The sequence below is a fragment of the Amblyomma maculatum genome, chromosome 8 (assembly GCF_055883805.1).
Source record: "Amblyomma maculatum isolate TAMU_Amacu chromosome 8, ASM5588380v1, whole genome shotgun sequence".
Taxonomy (NCBI): domain Eukaryota; kingdom Metazoa; phylum Arthropoda; class Arachnida; order Ixodida; family Ixodidae; genus Amblyomma; species Amblyomma maculatum.
This window is the reverse complement of record NC_139351.1, coordinates 124,174,448-124,196,327: the sequence shown is the minus strand read 5'-3', so window position 1 is coordinate 124,196,327 and position 21,880 is coordinate 124,174,448. Positions and strand designations below refer to the sequence as shown.

The 21,880-nt window shown below is 46.6% G+C and overlaps 1 protein-coding gene across 1 annotated transcript in view; it reads right to left on the bottom strand.

Annotated features, from left to right (window-relative positions):
• LOC146182465 (uncharacterized) overlaps positions 1 to 18,997 on the bottom strand; it is a 98,580-nt gene extending 79,583 nt beyond the window's left edge. The window contains exon 1 of the mRNA XM_084577589.1: positions 18,669 to 18,997. The gene's annotated coding sequence lies outside the window, so the exon portion shown is untranslated. The remainder of the gene's footprint in view (positions 1 to 18,668) is intronic.
• Positions 18,998 to 21,880: the final 2,883 nt, after the last annotated feature.

Here is a 21,880-nt window from a genome sequence, read left to right as displayed (position 1 = left end):
CGTACAAACATGCCCGCGTGGCCTATAGGGTAGCGTGTGTGTTATGATCAATGTTCCCAAAGTGTTCGATTACCGTGTAAGAGGAGCTGTCCGAGTTGCCAGCTCTAACCATCTCGGCTACGTAATGTCACCTCCTGACGTCACAGAACGTGAAGAATCAGTGATGCCGACGATGCCGACAACGACAACATTGACACTGGATTATTTGGAAAAAAGGTCACTTAACGTTGTCGCGTCAAGACAAGTTGTTTATCCGGTCACTGGCTACGGAGTAAAAGAAAAAAGAAACTTGCCGAACGGTTACGATTGTGTGACGCGGTTGTTTTAGGTTTAGCTGCGGTGTAACAGCACATAATCTTTATCCTGTTTCGGAATAGCAGCTCCCCTTCCATTGCTCGAGTACATGAACGCGGCTACTGCTGCTAGAGAACCATGTTTCTTCAGAGCAGTGACATTGGCTTCATACACATACATATACTACCGCAGCAACGCTCTAGCTTGCTGCTAAGTTCACAAAGCGAGCTACTGACATTGGCGTCTTCGTCAAAACACCCGCTGCCCGCGATTCACATGTCGTAAAGTTACTGGTGCGCAGCATATTGGCTCAACGCCGAAGTCAGTGCTGCGGACGGCGCCGACGTTGACGGCGCGACAACTGGTGAATGAGCTGAAATCATTTAACGCACTGAAAATATTGCTGTCTTTGGAGGGGCGATTTACTCATGCCGAGCAGATTATGAGCACACATGGCAACTACGGCAGGCTTGGCAGGAACTGCCGAAGGTTGACGACAGATCAAATGGGATATTCGCGGGCGGGTGTTGTAGACCACATAACAAGTGGCGCATATTCACCCAGGTGTTTCGCCGAAGAACTGGGGGCAGAGAAAGTTTTTCGAAGGTATATCTACATGGCCAAATAGCAAATGACTGGAGGGGAAAAGAAAACAAAATAACAAAAGCATGAAGCACTGAAACAAAAATAAAATAATCCTAATGCACTCAGAAGCACTGAGGGTTGTTGTTGTTCTTCTTCTTCTTCTTCGTCTACTTCTTCATGAGAGTGCTTCATACTCATCGTCTTCTTTACAATATAGGCAGCGGAGAGCGCCGCCGACGCGAAACTGTGGAGAAAGCCGAGAGGAGCCTGCCCTGTTACGCATCAAATTTTCAAAATCGGTTGTGATTTCAGGACGGGATAATTTACCATCAAATCATGAAACATATGCCTGCGAACTTAAACTAAATGCATAGGTTCTGACACTCGTAATGCTATACTGGATGCGGAGAATGGTTTTCGAGCAACTACGGTGACACCAGCTGCTTTTCACATCAAAGATGGCGGCCGCCGCATGCTCGTGCGCTACTGCGTTATGTGCTTGAATGGACTGTGCCTGGCGGCGTACAGCTGTATTCCTGCTAAAGACAGCGTTCCGCAGTGTACATATGCACACGGTATCCTGAGGAAGATCACCCATGAAGGACTGGCTAATGAATAATTACTCCCTCAGCTGATATCAACTTGACTTTATAATAGGCGAAAATGACATCACCATAGAGTCAAGGCTAGTTCTGTCGTATTCTTTAGTTCGGTTTATGAGGTTTAATGACCCGAATCGACTCATGCTTCGAAGAACGATGTATAGAGGGCTCCGGATATATATGTTTTTTCATCAGGGGCTTCCTTGACGCGCACTGACCTCGCATAATGCACGGAGGCCTTGCAATTAATTTTCATCGAGATCTAAAGTCGACACCCGTCTACTTAAGGCCCTCAAGGAAGTTTGAAAGCGAAAACTTTACTAAGCTCGGTGAGCCAAAGCTATCGCAGCGGTAAATGTGACTTTCAAACGGAGAAGTAGAGGTGTGTCAGCCATGTGCCGTTCCAAGTGAATCTCCGCCGAAGCTGCGATGCACGGAGCCAGCGGCGCTTGCTCGTCTCGCATTATCTCGCATCTATGTGAAACCATGTGCTTTGCCGCTCACCTCAACATTTATTTATTTATTTATTTATTTATTTATTTATTTATTTATTTATTTATTTATTTATTTATTTATTTATTTATTTATTTATTTATTTATTTATTTATTTATTTATTTATTTATTTATTTATTTATTTATTTATTTATTTATTTATTTATTTATTTATTTATTTATTTCAGTCTACATATTACTCTGGTGGGCATTAGAGTAGAGGGACGAGGCAAACAAAGAAAGGAGCACTTGACAGCACGGAAGTTGTTCATTGAATTAATACCGGCATCAAATACAGTGTCTTCGTGGGCATAACAGTAAGGGGTGTGAAAAAATAGCAAACTCTTCACTCCCCCAAAGTAATAAGTAAACACAAGCAACAAATACGGGCAATCAATCGTTGCACCAAAGTAATAAAGACCGGCAACAAACACGGGTAGTCAATCAGTTTGCACAAAAGGAAATATGAGCAAAGCTTCAGCTATTGACTAAACTCATCAAAAAACCTTGCACGATCAGCAGTTTCAACGATCTCGAGACGTAGCCGGTTCCACTTACTGATAATGCACGGGAAAAACGAGTTCTTATAAGCAGTCGTGCGGGCAAAAATTTATTTAATCTTTAAGCCGTGATCTCGTTTCCCAGACACTTAACTCGGTGCCTGTAAATATGTACATTTAACTAAGGGTGTTTTATCATAGAGTCCGTCCCGCTTTGGAGCACTACAGAGATCTGCATTGGAGAAATGCGAAAGCATGTGCGTTGCCTGCTCTTTAGCAAGTCTTCTTTGGTGCCTCCTCAGCACTTTTGAATGACTAGACACTAGTCATGGTCATCACTTTGACAGACTTACGCAAGTCATGGACTCCACAGTCATGCACATTGGATTGGTTGCACTTGGCTGCAGGCTTTGACTACGCGTGTGTGTCTGCTTGTTCTTTGCTTGAGTATGATGGGGAGCAGAATTGTTTTGTCGTGCGGTGTGTCATGGAGTGGAGTGGCGTGGACGAGATCAACTTCAAGAATCTGGCTAGCACTATATTTCCTATAATCCATCCTAGATATAATACTACCCTTTTAATCTCAAGGATTCTATGCTTGCATCTATTCCTGACGAATAGGTAGTCTATCTGCCGAAGCCATGGCAAATTGCGCTGAAACCCAGGGCATACAAGAAAAGAAGGACACGTAGCACAGAACGAGCGCAATCCTGTGCTAAGTCTGTTCAGATAGTCTGTTTAGATAGTCTGTTTAAATAGATAGTCTTAGATAGTCCGTTTTCATAACCATGTTTCAGTACCCGTTCATAGCGAAAAAGTCCCCTGCATGTGAGCCGAGACGTTTTAACAACGACCAGCTGCGTTAGAGCTGTTCCGCCGAATGAACGAAATGTAATCCCTGATTTTTCATAGTAGTCGCGTGACCCTCGAACAGAGCCACTTTCTGAAGGTTGGAGTCTCATGCTTCGGCCCCGTGCAATAGACTTGTGATAACGCAGCACGCCTATTCGTACATACCTATAGAGAAGGAGCAACTAGTGCAGGGGACGCGGCCGCTCGCAGTCTTTCTCGTGGCCGGCAATGAAAGCTCCGGCGGCGACAAGACCCAGCCATGCGTGGAGCCGAGCCCGTTTCGCCTCCAAACACCGCACTGGCGTCAGCTACTCGCTGAATTATTCATATTAAACCACATGCCTAGCCTTTGTATATTTTGCTTCCTCCCTGATCAGCATCCACTTTTTCACGTTTTAACACCCCAACGCTGTTCTCATTAAATTCCGACCCCTCCGAACTGTAGAATCGTCAACAATTGTCTTCATTTTCAGTGCAGTAGCACTAAAAAACGCCAATTCCGCATATCGCCTATGTTTGTCCGATCGTCTTTACGGGCATGCCTTTGACAGGTAGAAGTTGCAGGTGATGCGGAAAGGCAGGAATTGGTCTTTCATACAAACAGCGCGACAAAGAACAAGAACCATGGGAGGACACAACTCAAAGCGCTGCGCTTTGTGGTGTGTTCTCCTGTGGTTCTTGTTCTTTGTCGCGCTGTGTATGGGAGCCTGATGTAAAAGACAAATTACGAGGGACTTTAGCGACTGAAATAGTGAAAGGCGAAAGCCTGAGTGCCGCATTCAGCTACGCAACTGGCACTAATTAATAATTAATTAGTCAATTAATTATTTATTGTGTCTGTAATTAATTGTTCATTAATTAATAAAATTATGAATTACTTAGTCAATTAGTAATTCATTATTAGTCATAACTGATCATTGATTTACATATGGCCATATAAGGCACGCATTCGCGCATACTGTGGTGGTGCTCTGCGATTGGTCGAGACCTCTATGACGTTAGCCTCCTCGGCCAATCAGAGCCGCCGCAAAAGCGGAACACATTTTGCCCATGACTGCATGAGCCATTAAAGGCTTTCGCCTTAACTTTAGTACAGCAACTGGCTTCAAGCGATTGGTCGGCAGTTTGCGTGGCGTAACAAGACCCCACATTATGGCCCAAAATGGCAAGAGGTGCCAGCTTAGACAGCACTTTTTCAATGGGAAAGGACCCCGAGCCAGACAGACTACACCTAGGCCATGCCGGCACGTTCATACGCTGTTTGGTTAAAGCGCGGCTTTATGTTCACGTCGACTGGTTTTTCGCAATATGCTAAAGAATACGGCAGTATGCTAATGAATATATACGGCCTGATGCCGAAACCGAAATAAAAATCGAACTGGTGCAGCTAATTTGCATAAGTCCTACCCGCGTAAAATCAACGACCATGTTTTTTGTTCTAATGAACGCCTTGCACACGCATTGCACTAAACACCGTGAGTAGAAATGACCCGCCTTTATCGCCCATACTAAGTGCTCTCCTTCATCGTGCTAGACGCCTTCGACACGCGACAGCGTTGACACTGCTTCTCGGGCATGGCATCCCTAAGTAACGTAATAAAAAAAATATACAATAAGAAGAAGGCAGGGAACGCTCCACCTATGAGTTTCGTTCTCCTGGTCATATTTTTTTTTTTTTGTTCACGCATGACTGCGCAGGGAAAATCGTGACTCGGTTCACGGCGAAACAGCCGCTCGCCACCGTCTCCACGACCGGCAACCTGGAGGCACCACGAGGCACGAAGCAAGTGTTAGAGGCAAAGCACACCGCATGAAAACGGTGCGGCTTCGGCAAGCACCGCGGCCGAGCAGTTCTGCGGAGCGCTCCCTCGACACGCACGTCGTCGTGTCGGCGGCCGGCAGAGCTGCTGGACTGCGTCTGTCTTTTGTAGAATCACGATTTATTCTTGTCAAGTACGGCGCCCGTGCATTGCGAGGCTTCAAGTAGCTCTGTGTCGTGCCACTGCCGTTTGCAGCGCGTCTGTATACGCGCGCGTTCATGAGCTAGTGTGTCTGCGTATCCGTGAGTTTGGACGAGGAGTGGTTCTGTATTTGCCGTGCGTGGCCGGGAAAAGCTGCGGGTGGAGCGAAGTATATATGCCTTCGCACTGTTTGCGTAAGCAGTCGAAAAATGCGCTCTTTTGACTCGTTATATGCAGAACACGTGAACACATCGATTACTTTTCCGGCATACTAATCTCATGTATCTCATGTTCTGCGGTCTTGGCTTTCCTGATAACGTAATATGCATAGCCGCATTCTGTAACAGCACTCACACAGCTTTGCCATGCAGTCATTGTTATTCGTTCCTTTTTGTGTTTGAGTAATTGTGATCCTTTTTGCCGCTTTGCGCATGTCCGCTAATCTTCTACTGCCCTCTTCCGTGAGGCAACTGCTTACTAGATTTGCCAATTATCCCGGATTTGTGGAACTGACCATCATTTTTGTGTGAAGTCCCGAGTCCCGACTTGCCATTGCCGGGACAGCAATAAATCCCGGACTGAAGTCTGAATAGTTACGTAGTACATAATTTGCCCGACGAAAGCGACTCGCGCTTTTCGTCCGCCCACAACTCTTAGCAAACGCGCTGGGGCATATCGGCGCGCTGAAGGAACACTGAACAAGCCTTGGTGCATGCATATATGTATAGCACGTACCGATGCGGACCAAAGTAAACGGAACACGCCATTTCCTACTACAATTTTTCACGCTTTGCATAATTGAAACTGGCAGTGATGGTATATGCGAACCGGTAGTAGACGCCCTTTACCCTTAGACAAATATCGTTTTCTTATCTCCAGTGCAAAGGGCGTGATTTTCATTTCAACAGAAAAGCGTGCTCCGTTTACTTATATCCGCTCCTGTACATATTCCATAGGCTGACGCGGGATGGCGCACCATCCCAAGCATCTGCAGAGGCCTGCAATACGGAGATAATAGTCTATAGCGCTGTGGCTGGCAGTGCCTGCGATCGTCATTTCCCCATCTTTCATTTACACGGTTACAACATAGTGACTGCTTCATTACTTCGCACGTGGGGCGGCTGCGTCGTGGGCGAAGCAATGAGCTAGCGTCCGCTCTGTATTATACAGCTTGTACCGGCAGAGATCCAGTTAAATCTGAACTTCGAAATTTTTGCTGCAGTAGGATGGCAAGTTGGACTAGTTAGGTTATATTCATCTTGATGAAATAAACAGCGCGAACAGAGACGACGGACGAAGAAATACACAACACAACTAAGCGCCGAAAGAAGCGCTAATTGAGTTGTGTATTTCTTCGTTCGTCGTCTCTGTTCGCGCTGTTTATTTTCTCAAGATGAACTTCGAAGTGTGAGAACTTTTATGAATGCACCTTGAAGCAAGATAGCGTTCTGGCAGCTGCCAGAAATCAGCTGAATCACGGTTTTAAGGGGTCGCAACAGCAAGAAAAACTGGCTGTGAAATGGCAATAAAACATTACAAGGGTTCAACGCTGCTGAACCAAACATTAAGCGAAAGCATTAGCTGCGGGTGACCGAGCGTTCTTCTTTTTCTATTTTTCTTCTTCCTCAGCCCACATATAATAACGCCCCGCTTTAACCAAGCCGTATGAACGTGCCTTAGTGGCCTATAGGGGTAACGTGAATTCTAGGGCCCTAGCAGGCTGATTCTGACATAACCGTCCCATGTGAAACGAGAGACCCAAGTTGACTGTGACGTCCTCCTGTGACGTCACGTGGTTTGCGCATGCGCAGCTGTGGCTTTTTCTAACGACGGAGGACACGCGAGAATCGGAGTTGACTAGCCTAGTGAAGCTATTCGCTTCAAAACTAAGGCCTCTTGACATCACAAAACCCACCGGGTATTTTGGCTGAAGGCTGCGGAAATATCCGCAGAAAATGTTCACAGGAAGTGTGTGCAGGAAATATCCGCACGAACGACACTTAAAGTCTGTTTCCACTGGAATCGAATCACATTTCCTCCGATCCCCAGCCGAGAGTGCAAACCACTACGCCACACCGGGCTCATGAGAAACAGATCGTAATTCTCCTTGTAGCGTTAAGATTATAGTTGCGATGACAATAACATGCAGTTAGGGATATTGATAATGATGATAGTATAGCGATGATAATGATGTTGCAGTTAGTGATGATAATGATAGTGATGGCACTATAGCGATGACAATTAGGGTGTATTGATAATGATGATATTACCGATAACAATGACGATGCAGTTAATGAAAACAGTACAATAAAGTGGTTTTCGTCATTTCTGTTCCTAAGCAGACTTAAACGCAGTCCTGTAATTTTTCGGTGCTCAGCCGGCTCCCGCGCCAAACCCCACGATAGTGATTTTTCGCTCACACCGTCGACTACGTCATTTATCAGAGAACGGGGCTTTTAAAGCTCTCAGTTTAAAATTTCTGACCAAAAACAGAAAAACATTTACTCCACTTCCCCAGGCAAATAAAAAGATCCACTGGCGGAGGCAGGCACACGGAGATTGCTTGTTTGTGTAACGTTTTCCGCTGAAAACAGACACTAACAGGAAATGAAGGGCAACTACACCTCATGCATAGTAAATCGCCAGAAGAAGGAAGGATGAAAGAATTTCGAAAACGCGGTGAAGGTCGGAAAAATATCAACCAAATTTCAAGAACCCATACATGGACTAACGCGAGTGTAGTGACTCGGGAAAATATATAAACGCGAGACAATGTCACCCGCAAATATACTATACAAGCGAAGGCCGCTTAATATACTCCTGAAATGTAAATCCTCACAATTTTACGGAACATTCATGCGTTGGCCGTAGCCACTGAAACTCAAGTAGTACATACATATTTGTTTTGCAACATGTTATGCCCAGGTGATTAGTTTATAGGTTTATAGGTCTGTAGATAATAGCCTTTGTTTTTCCATACGTTTGTAAACCCAGACTACGTTTGCAGTTTCCCAGCACTAACACAGGGTGTCGAGGTTGAATGTTTTCTGAAACGGGATCGACAGAAATGGGGCATTGGACACGGCACAGTTCTTTACTACGTAATTAGAGGTGTGAACGGTGCCAGAAGCTGAGTTTACCTTCAATGTGTGCAGTGGTGCTATTCCGTGCTCTGGAAAAGATACTTCGCTTGTTTGTGAAAAATTCTTGTCCGCTTGTAGGCCACTAGCACGAGGTTTGGACAGCGAGAACAGACTCGAAGTAGTTATTAGAGTGTGCAGCTTTCCCTTTCAGGTCCTCGCCATAATTATTCTCATCGAGAACATTTGGAATAGTATTTTTTACGCTTTGCTTGCTTGTGACGTACAGGGTCGTCTACTCCTAAAGGGAACGCGCAAGGACGTGGTCGCTCCCTTCAACGCGCTCCTTCGGGTGACACAGCCGCACTTCACAGCAAATTAGCGCAGGTACAGACGGACCTGATGGGCTGCCACTTCGCTTCGCAGCGCAGTCGCGTCGGATGCACTGACACGCTGAAGAGAACGGCCAGTGCTCGCGTGTTCACGCTAGTTATGCATGACCCTGTACTTTCATTCTGCTTTCGGTTAATTTCGTCTTTAATTTTTTCACCCACAACATCCGAATTCGCACTTTCTGCAATGTGCATTCATTTTGTCTCCTCTTTGACAATTTATTTCATCCTGCATTGCAGTTCATGTTTTGGCGGTGTACAGTACCGGTGATACAAATGATGTCTTCTATTGATCAATGGCCCGTGAGGTTTTCCTGACGGCTTATCAGTTCAAAGCTCGAGAGAAACGGCACGGGACGGAACATATCTCTGCGTCAGTAATAAAAGTGTGATATTCTATATAGATGTCATGCGCAATATGCATCATGGGTAGAGGTATGTTGCCTGAAGCCAGGCAAGAATACGAAAGTTTCCCAAATTCGTGGTCTCAATCTAAGCAGCTCCTGCTGCCAACTTTGAGCACGTGACGTTAATGGATTCATGAATTAATTTGCTCTTCTTTTGCTGCAAGACGAAAGTTCGAGTTTCTTTTGGTCATTTCAGACAAATAGTGAACTCATCTGCTATTTAACAATCTCCTGTTTAGCTAATTAGCACGCACACGGTTGTTTTAGCGACCGTATCCATGACGTCATAACTAGGTATGTCGGGATTTCATGAGTTAGCCGAAATATACTTTTGACTTTGGCTTCACAATTCTTGCTCTCTTTAAAATATCTCTGTTTGGTATTTTGAAAACAGCTTTTGTAATTGAGAGAGGACACTTGAAGGAATGTGATGGGATTACGAAGTGAAACTGTTAGAAAGAAATCTATAATCGCCCGTTAACAATATTGCAACGACTCCTCTGACCTTAGATCATGTGAGATGGTTCGCGAATGACAGTATTTTGCTCTACTTTGATGTCAGTGACAAAATACTATTGAACGAGTCTTTACAGACTATTGATGACTACAGTATGCGAAGTGGAAATAAAAATTATTTTTTAGAAAACTCTGTATGACAGTAACAAAAATTATAATTGTAATATAACTATGTTAGTTAAAATCACGGTACCGTCAATCAATCGATCCAAACAACCAAAATATATCAGCTTCACGATTACCCAAATTCTGAACGGGTATAATCATATCGAGCATTTGTCGATCCACTCAACGCGACGCAGATTGGTTTCTTTAAAAGAAACCTGACAAGTGCCACTCGTAGTGCTTAATTCACAACTATAAAACAATTATTAGACCAACCCTGGACTATGCAAATTCTTCTGAGACCCTTATAACCAAACCCAATTTAATAAATCAGAAAGTGTAAAGAGACGAGCTGTCATGATTATATTTTAGCGTTAATAACGAACGAAATTATTGAATGAGTTGCGGGACAGGGCCGTTCTAGAACATTTGCCCGCACGATAGATGGATTTATTGAAAGGAAAAGGCAGAGAGGTTGGCCCGAATAATTCAAATCTGGCCTGCTACTCTGCACTGGGGAAGGGGAAGGAGAGAAGAAAGAAGGTCATGATGGGTGACGATGTGGGAGAAGGCATATGAAATATATATACAGACACAGCAGCTTGCTTTACAAACGTGAATCAAGTCCGCTGGCGCTCAAATAACGGCAAAGAGCGCGCACTGCCTGGACGCCCTTCCCCTTGTCCTGCCAAGCGCCCAGCAGCAGTTCCTCCGACAGAGGCCTCTTGTCTAAACGCTTCAAGGAAGCAGCTAGCACATTTCTTTCGTTCGCATACTCTGGGCACCCCAATAATACATGGTCCACAGTCTCTGGGATGCCACAAGTTAAACATTCCGGTGAGTCCATCTGTCCAATTAAATGTAAGTACTTGCGCGTGAACTGTATATCTTCTTTATGACCTTAATAATGAGAACCTAAAGTTATGTCCAAACTTTTATCTACGGTCTCCTGGACGACCTGTACAAGTCAGCATCATGTCATTCAACCGCACTGCGGCAGCGGTTAGGGAGCTCGACTTCTGTTCCCAAGGATGCGGGATCGAATCCCGGCCTCGGCGGCCCCTTTTCGGTGGAGGCGAAAAGCAAAGCACCCGTGTGCTGTGCGATGTCAGTGCACGTTAAAGAACCGCAGGTGGTCGGAATTTCAGGAGTCCTCCACTACACCGTCTCTCATAGCCTGAGTCGCTTTGGGACGTTAAACCCTACAAACCAAACTAAACCTTACACACTAAGAATTCGCACTTAAAATTGTTGATGTCTCCTTCGCACTACTGGTAAATGAAACAGTGTTGTATGCTTATTTGTAAGAGGATGAAAACCAGGTGAGAATTTTCGAGCAAAGATTAGAAAAGAGTTTCGTGCTATATTGTTAAGCGTTCGTTCCCCGCTCTCCAACAACCTGCAATGTCTGAACAGTATTACAAATAAATAAATCTTAAGAGGAAAACTAATCTTTTCTGAATACTGGGAGTTTGTGATATTCTTAAACATATCCCCAGGTTTTAGCTGTAATATGTCACTGTACAAAATAATCGCATATCCCTCCAGTATCGCAGTCATTGGCGTTGCCTCATCATACACTTAAAAGCGTGAAGAGCCTACGAGAGTGTTTGCAGCGAGAGTAAGGGAAACGAAATACCATAGCTACACAAAAAGTCATCATTATCCGCCCAACAGCGACCTGCCGCATATCCCTCCAGTATTCGTCAGAGTCTCACTGTGGGAAGTACAACCACGTTATTGCCGCATACTTGCTAACCTCATCCACCGCCTTGAGTCGAAGCCCCTTTTAGCCTCCACGTTTCCGCTCCGTAAGAGGCTACTGATAAGATACAACTAATATGGACTTTCCGCTTATGTGATACTGGCCCGCTGATGTACGTAACCTGTAGCGGTTATCACCTGCCCGATGCTTCAATGCCTCTCAAGCCTTTGGGCATAATACTTCAGATTCCAAGGCATGATTGAAACATCGTTTGTTGTGTAGCGAAATTCAGGTGTTTGCTAGTTGAGGTATATGCCCGATGCTTAACACAATGTATGAAATCTCTAAAGGCCAGAGCAAAATTATAACTTTGACCCTGAAATGTAGGTCTAAATTTCTCTCCTGTATACTTGCAAGTGCCGTCAAGTGCATGAAGGTGCTTTACCGCCTACCGAAATGAACATGAACTCGCGTGAATGTTTATTTTTAAGCTGCCACCATAAAACGGGCGATAGCCCGGACTCCTCACCTTTTGGACAGCTTCTGAAGAACAGGGAAATGCTACACTCTGCACGTACTCACTAATAGGAAGACCGGTTCTAAAACTAGACCAGAAGAATTACTTACATTTTACAGCGTCTGCTATTACTTTGGCCAACATTTCGGCAAGTTCTCTCGCCCTGCGTCTCGGGAGGTCAAAAGCATGCCTCCATTTTAGAGCACATGCATTACTGCCATACCGCGATACGCGGATGGAAACAAATGGAAGGTTATGTGATCGCAGTTCGATATGACGTGCAAGAATGGAATGCACCTGTCGCCGATTCTTTTTCCTTTTTTCTGAGCCGTGAAAAGTATGTACAGCATCTTAAGCCCCGCAACGTGATGCACCACTCAACCACAAGTAATTTGTAATCTCATGAGATCTATAATGCGCAGTACCTTCTATGTCGATATCTGGGTTCTCGGAAACCGGTCCTAACTGATGGAAACACAGTGCAGGAAGGTCTCGTGAGTCTAACACGCCTCCTAAGGATTTTTTACGGTGCTTGTTTTCCTAAAGAAACACGCAGTAAACTGTTGAATGCGGTGCTCATCGAGCGCCGGGAGCGTTGTCCAAGAGAGGCCTATTTTACAGGGACATCACTTTACGCCCTGTCTGTATACTTTCTGTGGCGCTGGCGTTGGGTGTACGCAGCGCGCAACAAACAGCAGCCGCTACGTGTCGCGCTGATTGGTCCGAGTACAGTGACGCCACTAATGACGTCATTGCAATGCGCAGCGCTGTTTGATGCGTACACAGTGGCGTGGAGAGCGACGTGGCGACTGAGATCGCCAGCACAAAATTTCCCGTGCCAAGGATGCTTCTTCGGTTCTCCGCTTGCTGCCTCACGAATAGCTTGACTTCTCGAATGCCTCTGCAGTCGAGAAGTCTAAAAATCTCATAAAAATACCAAGGCCTCAAGGAGAACAAGAAGCGAAGAACAACATATCGCCGCATAGAAGACGACGCCAAAGATGACGACTGGGGCCACAAGCGCGAGCCTGGAAGAGAACGAAGCTTGAACGCAAGACTCGCTCTGGTCAACCATTCAAACCGTTCTATCTTTAGGCCCTTCTTGGCGTTCTATCGAAACGTGATCATATTGTTACGTGGTTGCCAGCGACGTAACACAACGAAATTATGGAAACAAGACGACGTGATGATAAGGTACGCGGTTTAATGGCCAGCGGCCCTAGCGTGCGCACTCCGCCTCGCACCACTGCCCGCTTCGTTGTCTTCGCACTTGTAGCAATATAAATAACTATAGTTTTGACTCCCACACAAAACAGAAAAAATCGGAGCTCCTGGTAATAACCAGCAGTAGTGGGAAGATAACTCCAGATATCAAAACTAAAGTCAACGGAAACGAAGTCCGGAAAGTAGATGAAATTAGAATATTAGGTATGATTATCAACCGCAGGGGTAGTAACAAAAGCCTGATTAAGAAATTAAAAGATCAGGCGGAGCTCGTAGTCAGAGTATTTAAGAAGACGTCCAACAGAAGGAGTGGTCTCACGGAGGCTAGTAGACTCAGACTCGTACAAGCTTTTGTCACGAGCAGAATGTGCTACGCGACTCCATTCCTAAATATCAACAAGACCGAAGAACACAAATTAAACACCATAATTAGGAGATGCACGAAGTGCGCTCTAGGACTCCCCATAACTACTTCTAACGACATTCTAGAGAAAATGGGGTTGCATAATGAGTGGAAAGAGCTGGCTGCGGCGGTCAGGCTGTCCCAGAGAGAGCGACTCGCAGGAACGGCGGCGGGTAGGCAAATCCTCGATTGGGTAAACCTACTAGCGCCCGGGGAAGGCGAAAGTGTCAGAGAAAGCATAGATCGAGAAATCAGAAAGCATCTATACGTCTCGCCCATACCGAAGAACATGCACCCCGTACACGACGAGGGGAGGAGAAAAAGCAGAGCTAAGCACCTCGCTAACAAATTGGACAAACTCCCGCCGGGATCGGTCGCCTACACCGATGCAGCGATCGGGAAAGAAGGCGACGTAACCTCGGTCGCCCTATTGGACACTGGGATCGCCATAGGAATAGAAAGAAACCGAGATCTACCGCCGGTAGAGGCGGAGGAGATTGCAATAGCCATTGCCATTGCACGACCAGGCGTGAAACACGTCATCAGCGATAGCAAAGCGGCGGTTAGAAATTTTAGCAAGGGTAGAGTCAGCAATCGTGCTGCAAAACTTCTGAACGAGTCGTCTCTCGCCGAAAGCGTGACCATAATCTGGACCCCAGCACACGCCGGTCTCGCCGGCAACGAGGCTGCCCACATGCTCGCCCGCTCCTCGCTACCTCGGGGTGCTGCGGACGCCTCCACAACATCTAAAACCAAAGAATGTATAGGTACCTTTAGGGATGTAACCGACAACTTGAAGAAAGACCGGAGGATATATCCGCCACCGGTTAGATCCCTGAGTAAAAAAGGAATCGTACGACTGGAGAAGACTCCAAGCTCGAAATTTCTTTTCGCCCCTGTGGAGGAGTTGGACGGGTGCCAGAGGGCGGAAGAGGGACGGTGCAGAAACCGAAATTTGTAAATTTTGCGGCCACGTGGCAATATTAGATCATATAATATGGAGATGCGTTCGTGCCCCAGGGCGCAACGCGATTAAAACTAGCGATGAATGGGAGACCACGCTAAGAAGCTCCGACGAAAAAACACAGCGATTCGCCGTCCGCCTGGCGGCCGAGGCTGAAGACCTCTTCTCCTAGACGAGGCCGGGTGTCCTCTGGCCGCGGTGTGACAGACTGCCTCCCCGAACGCCTGCGTGCGGACTCGTAGGTGGCTGCTGCACCATATTCGGCGGAAATAAATGTTCTTCCTCCTCCTCCTGTCACTGAACTTTGGATTTCACAGGGTAACTATACTCTGAGCACTTGTACTTGCTTTCACGTGTCATACTGATGCCAGACGACACCTAATATGCACAGAAAGCTCTTCAACAACGGGCCTCTCCTCTTGACAACCGTCAGTGCGTAGAAGAAACTATGCTCGTCACATTTGACGCGCTAGAGAAAGGGTCGCCGAGGACAGGGGTTGAGGGAGAGGTGGCATTCCGACTGCATACTGCTATGCAACAGCTGTCGCGTGTCACGTGCTCACTGCGTGACGGTGACACGACCCGGAGCCGACGTTTCCGGGTGGCGGATGAGCAGAGGTAACTATAGGGAGAGAGGATCCAGTTGTCAGGGCTGTTTAGAAAAGAACGACCAGGAAAAGTCGCGCCGCACTGAAAGGACCTTTGTTTTGCACAAACGGCGAGAGTCGCCTCACCTGACTGTGACCTTGTCGTCTGTGCGCCTTCGCGTATTTTGCACTGATGCAGGTAGTCCTGAACGACTAGCATGAACGCTGCAAAACTCTACTCACTCACACCCAGTAATGTATGATGAGAATGGCGGATTATGCCATCTGGCTATTCTGAGCCCAAGGTCGCTAGATCGAATCCCTGTCGCAGCGGCCGCATTTCGAAAAAGGAGAAACGACGTGATGTCAATCCAAGCTTAATAACCCCAAGTTAGTCGACGTTAATATGGACTCCTGCACTAAGGCATCCCTCATAGCTCATGTGCAATTTCGGGGTATTAAACCCCACACGTCATACCGGTACATAAACTGTGTATTTATACCCCGTGCCGCTGACACAGTTTGTGTGGGCACCGCGTTTCTCTTCACACCTTATTTCTTCTGTGCCGGTCTCGTTTTGTTCGGTCACGTTTCCGAACCAACTGCAGTCCATTAAAGCGGCCCAACAGGCGTATTTTCGTCCGGAACATCTATTGTTCCACCACACAAACCCCTACAGGGAAAGCAAAAGTAATGAAGAGGCTACTAGTGCGTGGTTAGCGTCGCTTCGCTGCGTCTATCTGGTTAGTGAAAGTTTTGACCTAAGTATTTGCATACCGTTGCGAGGCCGACGTATGGCTAACTTTTCGTTCGGATTATCTTCTTCTAATGCGGCAAGAAAACTATGAAAGGCACGGACAGGCACTAAGTGCGTTATCCTCGTAAGTTTCCTAACTTACTAGGAAAGGAAAGCGTGCTGTAAACCGCCTTGCCCTCTGCGGATCCCTCAACCGCATCGTGAGGGGAGGGATGAACGAAGGGCTGAAAGAAGGTAAGAGAAAAAGAGGTGCCGCAAAGCTCGTTTTTATTCGGTATCGCATGACACTACCGTTGATGTACTCCATGCTCGAGTGCAAATGGATTCATGCACTTTCATGCACTTCTGGGCATCCAGAACAGTTCACAATCACGGAAACTTATTGCAAGTATTACCACAGTGTAAAGAAGCGCGTTTAGTTGCGATAAATAACGACGAAGGTGACCATAAAGCTGAATGGCAAAAGGTATCGTCGTGCAAAGCTGCCCCACTTGCTGGTTTCCACCCACTCCAGAGAATGATGTGGTAAAGTTTGTTTTTTTCTCCCGAATACTATGTGGACGAAAAATGTCGGTCTGTTTCAGAAAGGTTCGGCTTCAAGTTTGGAATACTACTTAACCTCAGATTCCTTGCTTTTTCCAGACGATGCTCGCATGTGTATGCCTATAATGGAATATATGCGCATTCCGTAGATTTAAAAAAATGTTTTTAAGTATAACAAACCTAATGCAGCTTCCAAATTGGTACCATATACCATTTGCCCTGAATAATTTTAACGTATATTAAACATTTTAACGTGCATTGAACCAGTGAGGAACTCAAAATTCGTACTTTCAGGAGGTCTGGATGACCACCCTAAAGTACCGCCGCCTCATTCGCATAGCCGAGTACAATGGCGAACAGCGACTTCACCTGGGTGGGGGTAGACTGCCTATACCTTAAGCGTATAGTAAACGTTCTTACCAGTCCAACATAGACAGTATCCCGTAAGGTGGAATAGCCTCTGCCGACGCTCCAACTTTCTAACTGAAGAGCTTGACCTCTCCCCAGTGGTTTCTATTAACTCTGTATCCCTCCGCCGTGGTGGCTCGGTGGTGAGGAAGCTCCACTGCTGATCCCAAGGACCCCAGACAGTCTAAAGCGGCCTAAGTCACTTTAGGACGTCAAACGTCATACAAAACCGAATCTTTACTCTGTATCATCGTTCATGTGAAGAAACAAGGACTACTAGAACAAGTATTTTTGGAGCATAACATGGTGTAGCAATATCGAAGCACACTTAGGAATGTTATAGGGCACAAGTATTTTCCTCTAGTATTTAATGTTAATCACTATAAATTACCGCAGTAGTCGAGGTCGGGTCTTTATGATTTTGGTTGATAACAGGTCAGAATATGCAAAAACGTGAAAATGGTTTCCGGGTGTTATAGGTTCGTGCTGCCGACTCGTCCGTAGCGCTTATGCAAAACATATTCTTCTTTGTCGTCTCTTGTCTGTCATAAGAGCCATGAGCAAAACCTTCAGAACCCACTTATTAACTATCCCCATGGAACGCTTTTCCCCTTCACCTTCACTTCATCCTTTCCCCACAGTGCAGGGCAGTCACCCGTCACTCGATCCTGCTCCCATCTGCATCTTTCATCCTCTCTTCTTTCTCTCTTTCCATTTATCGTTCGAATTTATATCCAGGGCAGCTTACCATCCCCGGGCTCCAGTGCGCCAACTGTAACTAGACCAGATTAGCGCCCAGATTCTTGCATTCAGCATTAATATGCATTTCTTACTAGTGGCTGATTATTCTTCAGGGTTAATGCCTTGATCACGTGACAATGCATCATCAATTGAACTGTTAATTGAAGCTTCCTGCGTTCACTTAAGTGCTTCGTGAGTTACCACATATGGAAAGCAAAAGCGCTTTTCTACGTTTTATTACTCGAATAATGCCGCTCGCTAGACGTACGTAACCTCTAAATTCACCTTATAGCATGAAGACCACTTTGTCCGAGCGTGACCACAGCTATGGGCTCATTTCAGAGAACGGCGGGTATATATTCATTGCAGAAAGATTTTAACGCGGTCGACGACGCGGCAGTGGTTACTAAGTTACATTGCTGATAGCAGACCGTTAGGTGAACTAGGCCAAGATTTTGGCGTGTTATGCATCGCCCGTTGGCGCCTCTGGACGTGGCCGCAGTCGAAACGATGGCAGGGATTGGCCGCCAGCGGTAAACCCCCTGTGTGTCTACATCAAACAAATGTATAAAGAATGCACACAAAGGTGCGAGGCCAAGATGGCATAACAGGCCAGCTGTACTGCAATATACGTGTTGCGTCGTGCTGAGAATGGCGGTGTAATGAACGGACGCACTCAAGTGTATCCAGTTGTCCCTGGTCAGGGCAGCGACTTCAGTGCACAGGAACAGAAAAAGTGCTCAACAGAGAATGATTTCCTTAACGAAGTGGCGAACCGACGGACACTTCGTGAGAAGGCTGTCATCGATGTGCGGCGTTGTTTACAGTGCATTTATAGCTCTGTAACAACTCATTGCATTGAAGTTCATCGACTGCGTGCAATCCCGCTCTTCTAAGCAAAAAAGCTTGAATAAACCATGTAAAACGCTAAGCAATTTCAGTCAGGAAGGAATACATTCCGCAATGCTTGGTGGCGCAAGCAGACGACCCAACGTGAGCAGACGATAGGCGGTGTGCCGACACGAGACTCACCTTGAAGGTTGCAGACGCGGCCGGGGTCAAACCGAACCACCATGCACTGTGGTCGACCCACCGGTTCACGTGGACGTCGTGTAATCCTACGAGTGACGGTAATCTGCCGAGAACACTTGAATGGTTGCGTCCTAAGAGGCCCTTTGGCGTCGGTAGACGTACACCAGGTGAGTGTGCCTACTTCCACAAGCGAGGCTGCTTTCACAGGAGGCACACAGCTCAACCCCTATGGCAGGCGCGCAGGGAAGTCGGAGAAGGCGACTGACTGAAGCGGTCGTGAGAACAAACGAAACAACGGCGCAGTAGAGCAAGCCGCTGCGAGCGAACGAGATGCCGAGAGCGAAGGGAAGAGAATAGCGTTATTGCGGGTCCAGAGGGGAGAGAGGGAGGGGAAGACGGCCACGTAACGCGGGGAGCGTCGATGCAGAGAGCGGCGGCCCCCAACGAGTTTCTCGGACCAACCTGTTCGCCGCCGACAGCGGTGTGCCGCGCAGAAATGCTTCACGGAAAGGCGCGCTGCGAGCAGCGGTCGCTATGGCTGGGCAGTCCATCGGCTTGCGGAAGTTGGTTATTACACTGCTTTGGTGGGGATTCAACGATTGATTTTTATGTCTGACCACGAAGGACGCCATAATAGACGGCTCGGCAGAAACTTCGGCCGTTCGGGGTTATTTAGCGTAAACCGCAAAGCAGTACGTGTTCGTTCAAGCATTCACGAAATGCGGCTCCTAGTTATTAACGTGGCGTATATAGAGAAGATGGATATGCACAAGGCTAGTGTGCCTCCGAAAGCACGAAATGAAACGCATATAAATTTCTTCATCGCAAGCTGTAAGGCAAATTCCTCTCCCATATCCCTCCAATAAACCCAGTGCTGCGCCAGCTTCCAGCTCCCTAATCTCCTCCGCCCACCCAAGTTCCTGCCGTCCCTATTACGCTGACCTTCCTTTGGAACCTAGTGAGTTATCCTCAGTGGCCATCGGTAATCTTGTCTTCCTATTACATGTCCTGCCCATGTTCATTACCTTCTTCGATTTTAACGAGGACGTCATTAACTGCGTTCGTTCCGACTAACTCTACTCTTTTCCTGCCCCTTAACGTAGCATTGATTTTTTTTTCTGTTCATGAATCGCCGCGTTGAAGCTACATTGGCAACTCAGGCTTCGCCTTTGAGGTGGAAGGGTAAGATCAGAATCCAGCCTAGCTCCCAGGACCCTTGCGTCCCAAGACGTGCTTCTCCTAGACCTAAACGTGATTCTAGACATCTGCTAGACGTCTCCTAGACGTGCTGCCCCTAGACGTCGTACAGCTTGGTTAAAGCGAGGAATTATATCTTTGTCGGCTGGTTTCTCACATCATGTCGTAGCTTACGACTTTGTGCTAATGAAGACGGAGATTACGAGATCACTGGTTAAGTAAATAACAAACTGCATGTACGCAAACTAGGATCCGCAAGGGGAGTCATTAACGTATTTACGCCCCACCCTTAAATTGGTAAACTAAGTGCCTCCCAAATTTTTCAGGCAGCGTTATGCTTCTAAACTTCAATAGAAGGTTCCTTAAAACCAGAGGAAACCTCCCGGCATTGGTCATCAGGGTCCAACCATGCACATGTAACAACGCCATAGCGCTATCTTGCCCAATAAAGAGTGTATGCAGCCATCTGTTCTTTGTCTGCATATGTATTCGTACAAAGCAAAACTTGTCCTGCGCTTTATATAATATGAAATACGGACACATCAATGATACGAGGGGATCAATTTACACAAGAAAAAAGAACGCAGCGTATCAACGTAAAGTCGATCAAGAAAAACGAAATAACTTTTTGTAGATGTGCCCGGGACGCACAACTTCTTGGATCTTGCTGGTCGTAGAAAATTTCTAACGTTCGCAAAAACGAATAGGTACTGGCGAGATACCAATTGTACCGATGGGATGTTATTAGGATATTTCTGTGAAGACGTTATGCTTGTTAAGCCGAGAGAAATTCGTGCTCATCAGAATTCAGATAACTTACTCGTTCCTGCTGTCGAGGTCGCTCGATGCTTTCCTTCTGTTTCTCCTCGATACATTATCAGTTTATACAAGGGACTTAAGTGCCTGCGCAGATTTGATAGCAGAATCGGCACCAGCTCAATAGCTTAAATCGACATCGAGGAAGCCAGATTTCTCTGCGATGAATAACGTGCATGTAATACTGGAGAGGGAAATGCTTAATGAATTGCCGCTCGCATGCCGCAGGCGTTCCAGAAAGGTGGTTGAGCTCGCGCTTTAAACTGTGATCTCAAACCTTTCGACAGTCCGCACTGCTCCAAACACATAATGTAAGCTCCTCTCCTTTTTCACACGCTATGTTACAATTTACTTAGTTTTTTATTCAGTTGTATTCTCCATTGCGGAAAATATTTCCGTAGCCAAATAAACCACAAAGGACGGTTACCGTCTTATACGAAGCTATAGGTTGTCCCTTAATTCCTACCGAACACTTGCATTGATCACTCGGCGTTTGTTCGCCTCTGATACCTTCTTGTCTTGACATTAGTGGCAGACGCCGCCCCTGACGCCGGTGACACTGCCGACATCTCGGTGACAGACACTGATGAATACCCCTGTCGGCGTCATTGTGTCTCGTCAGCAGCTGCATGTACTGCAGGCTGCTGCTCTCAGACCTATCTTTCTGCTGTTTTGATGCAATGCACTGCTGGATGTTCGTGTCAACGTCTTTGTGCCGCGATGTTAACACACGGTCAATAGGGCAAAAGTCTCCGGGACGCCATCCCGTGTAAACTATAGGGATATGCCAGGATTTGGAAGAAAGACAGAGTAAAAGCTCTCTTTGGGGCCCAATGAGTAGAAAATCGAGGGGGTTTAACCATTCAGCGCTGCTGAATAGAATGTCGAGCGTTAGCTGCAATCATGGGAGCGTGGTAATCATGGAACCCCTCACCGAGTTTAAATCGCACTGGAAACACACGACGTCGTAAACTTGGCATACGCGTATCCGAACGGATTGTCTGTAAAGTCTTGGTGGAAGCGGGCGGTGACGATCTTGCAACGCGTACGGCGAGTTTGCGGGAGTTAGCTGCTGGAGTTCAACGCAGCTGAGCTTGGTTTACAGAGCGGAAGCTCGAATAAGCATATTCAGACACGGTTTTGCTGTGGTTTAACTCATCCATGGATGCCTGCGAGCCTCAAGGACACCACAGCCTGCT